General features: G+C 38.4%; 1 protein-coding gene across 5 annotated transcripts in view; it reads right to left on the minus strand.

Moving 5' to 3' along the window:
* Positions 1 to 11,543, minus strand: part of LOC135212604 (uncharacterized) — an 86,873-nt gene extending 75,330 nt beyond the window's left edge. For all 5 annotated transcript variants that reach the window (XM_064246169.1, XM_064246170.1, XM_064246172.1 and 2 more), the window contains exon 1: positions 11,480 to 11,543. The gene's annotated coding sequence lies outside the window, so the exon portion shown is untranslated. The remainder of the gene's footprint in view (positions 1 to 11,479) is intronic.
* Between the last annotated feature and the right edge of the window lie 336 nt (positions 11,544 to 11,879).

Genomic DNA, 11,879 nt, shown 5'->3' on the forward strand with positions numbered 1-11,879 from the left:
CGCGTTTGATACTCGCTCAAACTAGCGCAGGTGTGAATGTAGTCTTTGCATTCTGACGCACGCACATCCATATAGACCATGACTTCACACCAACACACACTATATGTGTGTGTGTGTGTGTGTGTGTGTATATATATATATATATATATATATATATATATATATATATATATAGAGAGAGAGAGAGAGAGAGAGAGAGACGGAGAGAGAGGAGAGAGAGAGATGAGAGAGGAGAGAGAGAGAGAGATAGTATATTATAGATAGATATATATAATAATAATCTAGATTATATAGATATATATATAGATTTATATATATTAGATAACATAGATATAATTACAGACTTTCTACTGTGACCTTGTTTAAATACATAGTATTATACGAGACCTCCAACTGAAACTAAAACTTTTTCTATAGTAGATTTCGGCTTACAAACTGTAAACTTGGATCTGAAAAGACACACCTACTTTCTATTCTACTTAAGTGATAAATTCGTCGCAATACATTTAGCAAGATCTTCAGCACCGCCAACATATTACATAGGACCTTTACTGTATTACAAAATAGTTATATTACAAAAGAAACTGGAATAAAACGCATGAAATTAACGTTCAACCAAGGAAGCCTTCACTTAAATGTCTACTAGTCGATCTCTTTGTCTCCAAACAAAATCTAGGTGTAGGGATTGGACCACATTTCCATACGTGAGTATATACCTTTTAAAATAATTCCATAATATAAGCTGAACAGAAAATGTATTTTGCTTAAAAAAATATATAGAAAAATTAGAGAATAAAAGAAAAATTACTTTGCTTAAAGATAGGGATTGGACAACATTTCCATACGTGAGTAAATACTTTTTAAAATAATTCCTGAATATAAGCTGAACAGAAAATGTATTTTGCTTAAAAATTAAATTAAAAAATGAATAATAAATGTACTTTTCGAAAAAAAGAAATCAAAGATGCCTTAGGCACTGAATAAAGCGAAACTCGACTGGGAGAGAAGAAAAAAAAAATTCCACTCTGCACATGAGAAACTTTCTTAATGTTAAAGAATGCCTTAAACTTTGAGCACAAAGGTGGGGAGTGGGGAGAGGAGAGAAGCTGCATGGCAGAATTACGAGAGAAAACCCGGCGAGTGACCTTAATTCGTTATGTCATTAGAAAACAAAAGGAAAGCGCGTTGGTGAGGCAATACAGAGGGAAAATCAAAATGATATCTCTAGAAGTTTTCCTAACACATCGAAAACGATGAAAGAATAGATAAACGTAACGTCACGAGAAATAAAATCCCTATAACCAGGATCAAAATATAACCAAGGGAAAATCAATATTATATCTCTACATATTTTTCTAACATATCGACAACAATTACCGAATAGATAAACGTAACATCAAGAAAAATAAAATCCCTATAACCAGGATTAAAATATAACCCAGTGAAAATCAATATCAAATCTCTACACATCTTTCTAACATATCGACAACAATTAACGAATAGAATAAACACATCAGATAAAATTTACCTTATAACCAGGATTACAATATAACAAAGGGAAAATAAAAAATGTATACCTATACGTTTCTTCTACCAATTCGACAAGAATGGACGAACACAATGAATACTATCAGAGAAATAAGTTACCTTATAAGGTTTTAGTAACCGTCGATTCTCGGCTCGGCCAACGCGGAATTATAGGAATTTATTTCTCGATATAATGTGGTTCGGATTCCACAATAAGCTGTAGGTCTCCCGTTGCTAGGGGACCAATTGGTTCCTACCCACGTAAAAATATCTAATCCTTCGGGTCAGACCTAGGAGAGCTGTTAATCAGCTCAGTAGTCTGGTTAAACTGAGGTATACTTAAATTTAGTGGTCGTAATTAATCAATCAGTTACTTTATAACCCGAAATATAAATCTGTCCTAAAAAAAAAAGGCTACAAATACATCATACGGCCGATTCAACTTGGAGAACCGGACGTAAGTTACCCAAACGAACAAATGTCATTCCCTCGTTATGTCAACATGACGGACACAGACGCAGCGCTACACAATGCGACAATAGAGCGACGCCGCTCTCGAAGCCTCCCCACACTAAGTTCTATCAAGGCCCCGCGTCAGAGCTGCCCTTTGGTGCTTCCCATTATAAAGCGTACCGCCGTCATAAGGTCGGAAATGAATGGCACCGCGGCATGATAGGACAAATGCCAATAGCTGTTATAACGTCGTTTACTATGGACATTACTTAAATGTCATTTCCTGAGCGATACTTATGGCCACCCAGGACGTTCCATCACACACACACCACACACACACACACACATATATATATATATATATATATATATATATATATATATATATATATATACACAGTGTGTGTATGTGTGATTGAACAACTTCCTGGGTAGCCATGATCAATGCTCAGGAAATGACATTTTAGTAATGTCCATAGTAAATGACTTTATAAATAAATAAATAATAATATATATATATATATATATATATATATATATATATATATACACATACATACATATGGCAGAGAGAGAGAGGAGAGAGAGAGAGAGCAGAGAGAGAGAAAGAGAGAGAATTATGACGTAGCTAAAGCCCTCAAAACCAACGAATCCATACAAGATCTCATGAAATGCAATTAATCGGGGGAGAGGGGAGAGGGGGGACCTCGCGCCGAATTACAGCCAGCAGGAGGCCATGACAACCATAAACATACTTCGACGAACTCCTGCAATCAAACCGGAAATCACGTCACAAGACTTAAAACGTCGTATTGCCACCGACAGGGAACTTTCCTGACCCTCACAAGCGGGTCTTCCAGGCTAAATCAAAACCTGTTTTACGGTTCGAAATCGTGACTAGGGTCAGGCGTGAAATTTCTCTTAGCGTTTTGGACGCTGGAGACAATACTTATTTGTCGTGACAGATAAGCTTTGGGGGCTTTATTTTACTGCTACATATATAAATTGGAATAAAACACACACTATATCATATATATATATATATATATGTGTGTGTGTGTGTGTATTAGTTTTCTGGTCACCTGTTACCAGATGCTTATGTAGTGTTCAATAGCCACAAAGCCCTCTTGTTAACTTCGTAATTTCTTGACCAACATTTTCAAAATATCAATAAATCGAAATGGTAAGAAGGCATTGTGATTAACAATACTATAAATATATATAAGTATATGCATACATATATATGTAAACATATATATAAATATATATATATATATGATTAACGCGAACAGACTTTCCGAAAGAAGTACAAAATAATTATTAGTCCATCCCCAGATCACTAATAAAAGCACCAAAATAGTAGACGGCAACTTACCCCGCATTCCTATTGGTGGCGACCGTATCCGAGATCAATGCTCACCTGATTTGTTAATTGGTAATTGTACCTTTGAGGCTGAATAGGAATGAATACTATATCTGTCTCCAATGAGAGGTCGAGATCCTGGACGCAATTCAGGCCACAGGAAAGAGCTGTGGAATCAAACTTGATGGACACCAGGAAGTAATGTAGGATGTCATTGGTTATCAGCCAATACCCTCTCTCTCTCTCTCTATATATATATATATACACACAAACAAACATACTAATGCTTTCAATATATATATATATATATATATATATATATATATATATATATATATATATATATATATATATAGATAAAATACAACGAACGAAAGTGGAAAGTGAAACAATGGAGTGGTTCTAGGCCTTCCGACTTATTGTCCTATACTCCTGTTTCACTTTCCTTTGTGGATTATGCCTGATTTATATATTTACATATTTTCGCGATAGTTATATAATATATATATATATATATATATATATATATATATATATGTGTGTGTGTGTGTGTGTGTGCGCGCGCGCGCGCGCGTGTGTGTGGTGCGCGCGCGCGCGCATACTGGAGAGTAGTGAGCAACAAAGTTGCAAAGGTGTAATTCACAACAGAGCAATGCCAACACTAGTATTCGATGCACAAACTAACGAACTCGCTATAAAGAACTTCTCCAAGTAATAAACGATGAATTCTAATTTTTTAAATGCAAACAGATGCGAGAAGTTGTTTTGATGCGAGTGCAAAAATTGGTGGGGTCAATGAAAATACGTAGGATATAAGCAGCAGGAACCGAAAGAGACCGAATACGGAAATGGGGCTTTTGTGATGCAAATAACTTTGTAACTAGAGGAACACTTTTCCAAAACGAGGCATCCATTAATAATACAATTGAGCAACCGCAGAAACTAAATATGAGCTACAAAAGAGCGTATGATGGATGTTTTCACCCACTCGACATGACCACATTTGCAATCAAAAAGCCATCAACAAAATTACTGAAATGAATAGTATCTAGGTTCAATACAGCAAATCTTCAAGATGAAAACCTAAAGGCTTCTGTAATAGAATGTCCAATCAGATCTGCAGATCTGAGAACGAGCTGACTACAGCTATAGTATTGGAATGAAAACAAGGATGTACATCAATCTGTTGGAAAAGAAATACTGGGATATAATAAAGACAATAATATCTAGGACATTTACAGAACCAGGCGGATGGCGACAAATTTTGCTGTTCGGATGCATCATGTCTAGAGGGATAGGATTTCACATAGGAGAAATAGAAATAATACGAAAAGATTGTGGACAAAGGGATGAAATTACACTAGTTCGAGAAAGGATAAAAGGTAGAGTCTTTCCAATACATAAGAACAAGGACATCCGATACAGGTTCTTTTGAGACGGCATTCCAGTGAGAGGACAACAGACAAACCAAACAATAGGCAGGTGGGTAAAGACTGCTTACAAGAATGAGGTTATTCTATAGTTTCGTACCAGTCGCAATGCCATATGGATTTGAATCAAATAACAATGTAATTATATTCCAAAAAGTTTGTCGTTTCGAGAATCAAACTCTCAGGATATAATTAGATACTGCGGTGTTGCAAATGTGGGTGAGTTACTGATGCAAAGGGGTAATAGATGGTTAGGACGTTTTTCGCACAATCCCCGGGGAGAACAGAGCTTGATTGTGACAAATGGGTTCCTGCAGGCACTGGGAGAGTTGGAAGACCGAGACCTACTTAAAACTCGAACGCCACAGACTTTCAAATTTACAGAGGTCTTCCTAGAAATCAACAAATACTGTCAGCATTTTTGCATCAAAATCCTCAACAACAGGACCCTTCCAGAAGCTCCAATGGCTAACTTGTTACTGTCAGATGGGAAGATGGAAATAGTGGAGATTTTTGGTAGAGAAAACCGGGAGTGGCGTGATTTCTCTTAAAGCTCTTCTGCATTGAGAGGTGTTGAAAATAGGGATAATGATGATGATGATGTGTGTATTTCACACAACGCCTTCATCTTTCCTACAAGACCTGTGGTTCCTGAGGGCGTTGACCTTTCTGTCCTTTAACAGGTCTTTCCGGACAAGTCTGCTGTTCCATGCCCTTCTACATAAGGCCGAGAAGCTAAAAAAAACCGAGCAGCTACCAAGCACATATTTGAAAATTAGACAGTCGACTGCTATAGGCAACACAGTCACTTTTTTTTTTGTATCATTATCACGCGTCCACTGTCAATTCATTCACGTTTATTACCCCCAATAATTTCCAGGCACGTCCTCTTCCCACACACCTGAAATAAAACGAGACGGTACCAGTCGCCAATCATGTTGCTCAGACAGGTCGTACGGGAGTGTTATCAACATCTCTCATAACTCGACAGAGGAGTTTTCTCTGAGATCTGATTATATATAGAGGCCCCTATATATGCGCAACTATATGAGAGACTTTCAAGGGTTCTAACTCATTCTTTTCATTACAAAAGAAAAGTTTTGAATATTTTCGTGGAATTATAACTTGACTAAGAAATTAGCCCCATATCGAAGGAGAGAGAGAGAGAGTTCCAATACCATTCCTCACATGAAATCCGAGCGGGAAGAAATACCAGTCTGACGGACTTGTGAGAAATGGGAAAATGAAGACGTACGTACAACCGGCTACTTCGATTTTCTTGCTCTTTTTCTGCTTATGTAAGTCCTCTAAGCCTTTGACAAAGAAAATAAAGGAATATATTTGCCCGTAGAACAGATTATACTTTGGGTAAATCAATAGTGTTAATATAAATAAGGATCAATTTGGAAAAACACATACCCCTTACAGATGACCAGTTGAAAAGGGGACTATTTTGCTAACTAAACATTAAATCAGATGTAATTTGTATGTGACGGAAGAAATTCACTATAAAAATGGTTAATTGATAAATTATCATTTAAACAGGAGCTTAGAACGCTGAAATTCGCTAAGCTAGAAAAATACAACTAGAATTCCGTTGGAATAAAAAACAAATTCAAGAGCATTTCCTAACAAAGACAATACTGTTACTTGAAAATCCATATAATACTCTCCACGTTACAGTTGAAAACAGAATACTAAATGAAAATACAAAGCGAAGTTATGCAAAACTGTTACACAGATTTCTAAGTACTATATAAAATAAAGTCAGAAAACAGGAGACTGACTTAGGTATACCCCGAAGGAGTTAGTTATATATCTGTCCCTTTTTAGTTTCAAACAAGATTTCGGTTCCTTCACCTATATTCGAAAACAACTGCAACAACAATTATAATAAAAACAATACTATCATTTATCACAACCATATATTTATTCTCATTACATAAATACAGCCTACAACAGCGAAAGATATGACATATCACACTTACAACCCTAGAATTAACTTCCCTTGAAAAACATCTCGCGCGTGCAGACTCACCCAGTCCGGAAGACAACATCCTGTTCAATAATAACCACAACAATTTAGTTATAAGAAAAAAAAAAGGGGGGGGGGGGAGAGAGAGAGAGAGAGAGAGAGCACCTGATTTTCGAGAGGACGAAGGAACCACGGGTCGTCTGGCACTCATCTTGAAACGCCCCTGTTCATCCCGTCAACATAATCGGGGTCCCAGTGTTTCTCTCTCCTTTACAGAGCAGAAAATCTAACGCACTAGGCCAGACCACTGCAACACATACCGTAAGGTGGGTTCGAAGGAACTGTCCCTTCCTTCCTTCCTTCCAAGTTCCAAGCCTCGACCTTTCGTCTCTCCAGAAGCTTTCAAACACTTCGCGTCCGCTACGCAATACTTCCTCCTATTTCGTCAATATCCGTATTGACCAATAAATTCCATTCTGATGTCCCTGCACTGAAAATCCTGTCACGCCCTCTTATTTCCTTCTCACATGAGCAAAAAAACGCTTACAACCGCTGAGTGGTCAAGAAATATCTTAGTTTCAGCAAAACGACAATCAAATCTCGTTCCAACGAAGAGACGTCCCTGCACTGTGAAACACGACAAGGGCAGTCCTATTCGCCGACTGACAGAGCGAGAAGGGCACAATAGGAAACAGACCCAACACACAGCAATATAACCAATAACCGGATATCTACCACCTCCCCAACAACCCCCTCCCCCTTCCACGCTACAGGTTAAGAACGGGTTCTACAAAAGAGCCTTCATGATACGCAACAAATTTCTCACAGCTTTCTCGTAGCCCTGTCAAATGACCGGTGAATTATTAATATCTAAACCTAGACAGATATATACTATGTAAGTGCTGCCCTAGAGCAAGAACTCGTGCCAGCATAAACTAACAGAAGACAATTAACCCTATCTCTTTGGTTTCATAACATTATTTCAAGATATTTCTATGCGCTTTCGTCTTGGATTTCTGTCTATCATTTTCCTGTGGTATTCGCTTATTTAATGAAGTCACGTGCACCAACTGTGATTTTAAAGATATATATATATATATATATATATATATATATATATATATATAAATATGTATGTATGTATGTGTATATAACATATATATATACACACATACATGTCGAGAAACGTTCAGAGTAATAACAGGACGCAACTGAAAATCCAAAAACAGCATAATGCGCCATTCTGCAATCAAGACAGCTTCATCAAACAAATTATGCCGAAGCAGAGCGACCTTATATCATCGAGATTGTTTACTGGGTGACACGCACCAGGGCCATCAAAACACGAAAGCATCAAGTTCCCAAAAGATGGACAACATGCGGGATGCGAAGTGATGAGCATCACGTGGTGTTAGAAATTCAATCCTCCCCGAGCGGGTGAGTTCTTAGCCTCGTGTTCATCTTCAAAGCATTTAACTTTCGGGGGATTTGCGCAGCTTCTGTCACTAATGCTACTGCACTTCCATTTAAGCGTCATGCTCTAACAATGAGATCTTTTTTCCACCTCTTTACCAAAGCCTTAACTCTCTCTGCCCATCAGATACCTTTACCAATACCTTAATTAACTCTTTGTTCATCAATTAGTCTTTTCCACATTTACCAACACCTTCATTAACTGTGTCCATCAGATACTCTTTTCAACCCTTAACTCTCTCTGTCCATTAATTAGTCTTTTCCACATTCACCAACACCTTAATTAACTGTCAATCAATTGCTCTTTTCTTTCTCTGACCACCAATTACTTGTTTCTACCTTTTTGCCAACACTTTTACTCTCTCTCTCTCTCTCTCTCTGACCACCAATTACTTGTTTCCACCTTTTTGCCAACACTTTTACTCTCTCTCTCTCTCTCTGACCACCAATTACTTGTTTCCACCTTTTTGCCAACACTTTTACTCTCTCTCTCTCTCTGACCACCAATTACTCTTTTTCAACCTCTTTACCAAGACCTTACTCTCTCTCTCTCTGACCATCGGTCCCAGGCACTTTCTTTAAAAGTACCCAGGACCGAGGTCTCTGCAGGCAGAGGGGTCAGGATTGTGGCATTTCAATGAATCCTGTCTAAGCAGAATCTCTTAATGACTTGCAATGCACAAAACATAAACATGAGATTCAAAGCTACCTTGAGTGCTCTAATCTGGTGTTGTGGTCCATTCGGATGATTCAATTCTGTTGGCAGATTTTCTATATCTCTACTTTCACGTTCATACACAATACATTATGTCCTCTGCTTTTGTATAGATATATATTTTTAACGTAATAATATTCCTTAGATGACTACTACCTATTAGGATCAATGTCCTGAAGACTGGATTTGTTGGGGACGAATACAACCTGAATGATGAATATTCACAAGACATTAACCATTCAAAACAGCCCCTCAGTAAATAGGACATGATGGGAGCAGGTTACTTAACAAGGAGAGAGAGAGAGAGGAGAGAGAGAGAGAGAGAGAGAGAGAGAGAGAGAGAGAGAATGTGGGTGGGTATGGAGTGCACCTTACGAAACCACAGGAACCCCACATCACGGTATCCTATTCCTCAGCCTTGAAATTCCTACCCTTCAACTTCTCAGGCAAAGGAGCTGGGATCCTTCCGAAGGATAGTGTGGGGAGAGAGAGAGAGAAAGTGGGGGGGGGGGGGGGGGGGGGTAGAGTAACGGGGGGAAAGGTTCCATCCTTTCGTCTGACCACACGTGGTTGGAGTTTGGACAACACACTTCAATGACGTTCCTGGCAAGGGCATCACGAATCTCTCTCTCTCCTCCCTCCCTCCAAGGGGAGTAGAATAGTTGCTAAGCAAATCAATGTATGTAACAACTTAAACACAGAGTTCTAACTTGGAGTTGAAATTGGCGCCCCTAAAACACCACCTTGTAATCATCTCTCGATTGATACAGGATGTCCAAAAACAAGACTCAGCGCTGGCAAAAGGCCGACTTACTATCCCTTGATTAGTTCCATTTCCCCCTTCTGACAGCTACGGAATTCTTTCTTTCCCTTTTCCTCCTCCTCTCCCTGTTCGGATTCCTGTAACTGTGTGTGTGTGTGTGTGTGTGTGTGTGTGTGTGTGTGTTTTTTTCTTCAAGGTGGATCTATCGACACCTCAACAGCCCTATCTTTTTATATAAATATATAGGCCAGAACACCTGTGACAGGACAAGGAAGTGAGATTTAAGACGTTGCGATACCAGATTACATAAACAGATCAGTCATATTAAATCAGCCACTGACAAAAAATTAAACTCATTTAGGAAAAAAAAAAAAAAAAAAAACTTCACAGGATATATGACGTGTTACACTCAGGGACACAAATGACCAGAGAAAAAATGCCCTCAGTAAAAACGATAATTGAAGGTGATGGTAATAGAGCTTTACAATGCCGTTATCATCATCAACTTCACCTTTTGCAATCCCACTTTACACGTCAGACACAAAAATAGCTTTCAAGTAGGTGGCTTCACGCATAGGACCTCCCTCGGCCTCTCACCAGTTCCATACAGGGATCTCGGATTTCAATCGGAATAAATAAATAAATAAATAAATAAAACAAATAAATAAGCAATGATGCATAAATGAGGACAAGTAAATAAGACGGAAAGGCATTAGAGTAAATAAACCACTAAAAAGATTAATCAAGTTAACTTTAATTCTAGACCGATGCACAGACAATCGTCTACTTTAATTTCGACGTATCGGATTTTGATGCTGAGCAAAAAATCCTTCTCTTCGCTCGACTAACAACAAAGCAGTGACCGAGATAGAGTTTAACCAAGCTCGACATAATTAAAAACCATTCCTTAGACTAATCCAGGACCAACCAACCTACGGGAGGAAAAAAATGAATTCCTGAAAGGATCAAGCGTAACTTATGGACTACAGTCCAATGATCATCCTCGCTCTTCACATACCATCCATACTCTAATCTGAGAGAGAGAGAGAGAGAGAGAGAGAGAGAGAGAGAGAGAGAGAGAGAGAGAGAGGGGGGGGGGCACTATACGTATTCATAATTCTAAACGCGTTTATATAATGTTTGTCGAAGAGTTTGTAAAAAAAAAAAAAAAATTATAGGCCTAAGATGTGGAAACCAACTACTTGGGCACACAACCTAAGCAACAAATTCAAGAAACAAAATGACAACACAGTAATGATGATGTAATCCCTCTCAGACCAGTCCCAATAAATGTCGGTCTACAGATTTCTGTAGGTAATATCAAACAATTACAACTACGAGAAAAAAAAAAAAGCTCTTGCTGCGGGTGTTGAAGATGTAGGACCTTATCAACACAGGAAAGACCTTATCTGTACGTTCAGCTGACACATGTACGTACAATCCCCAACAGAACATACGCACACTCAACATGGAGAGCGTTGCATCACTAATATATATACATTAAGATGATCTCATTTATTTTCTGCATCTATAGCAGATTTCAAATATAAGACGATACAACCACGTTGTGATCAGCATTAATCCTTATTGTAACGTATCACCAATATGAAATAGCAAATAACTGTACGTTGTTGTAGTAGTATTTTTTCACTTATCACCAAAGCACACAAGACACGGGCACAGCTTATTAAAATAGTTCTGAGAATGTCAGCAATGCTGGACGCTCCCCACAGGCGATTTCAAACTTGGTTGCCGTTAAAACGAGAGACGGCGTCCCCACCTTCAACGCACCACAACCTCTCTCGCATGACTGTCAACAGAATCAAGGTGCAGCCTGAACCAGGCGACCTCCAGCAACTCTCTCCTATCCCTGCCTCGCTATTGGTCAAGTCACCAACGACGTCACGCAAGATGGCCACTTCTGGAACGCTATTGGTCGCTCGGTAACATACGTCATGGATCCAGGCCGTGTGTGATTGGTCGAAAATGAGACAAACAGTATATGCACTTCCTACTGGGTAAAACACTTCGATGACGTCATGTTTCTTTTTATCTGATAACATTAAATCATCTCTGCACCCACTTTTCAAAAGCAAACAGATACTTAACGAGCTAGCTATAAGGATTAACTTTCATTTAAAAATATAAAGTTTTGGGATTAAATAATTAAATAAATAATA

The sequence above is a fragment of the Macrobrachium nipponense genome, chromosome 41 (genome assembly GCF_015104395.2).
Source record: "Macrobrachium nipponense isolate FS-2020 chromosome 41, ASM1510439v2, whole genome shotgun sequence".
Classification (NCBI taxonomy): domain Eukaryota; kingdom Metazoa; phylum Arthropoda; class Malacostraca; order Decapoda; family Palaemonidae; genus Macrobrachium; species Macrobrachium nipponense.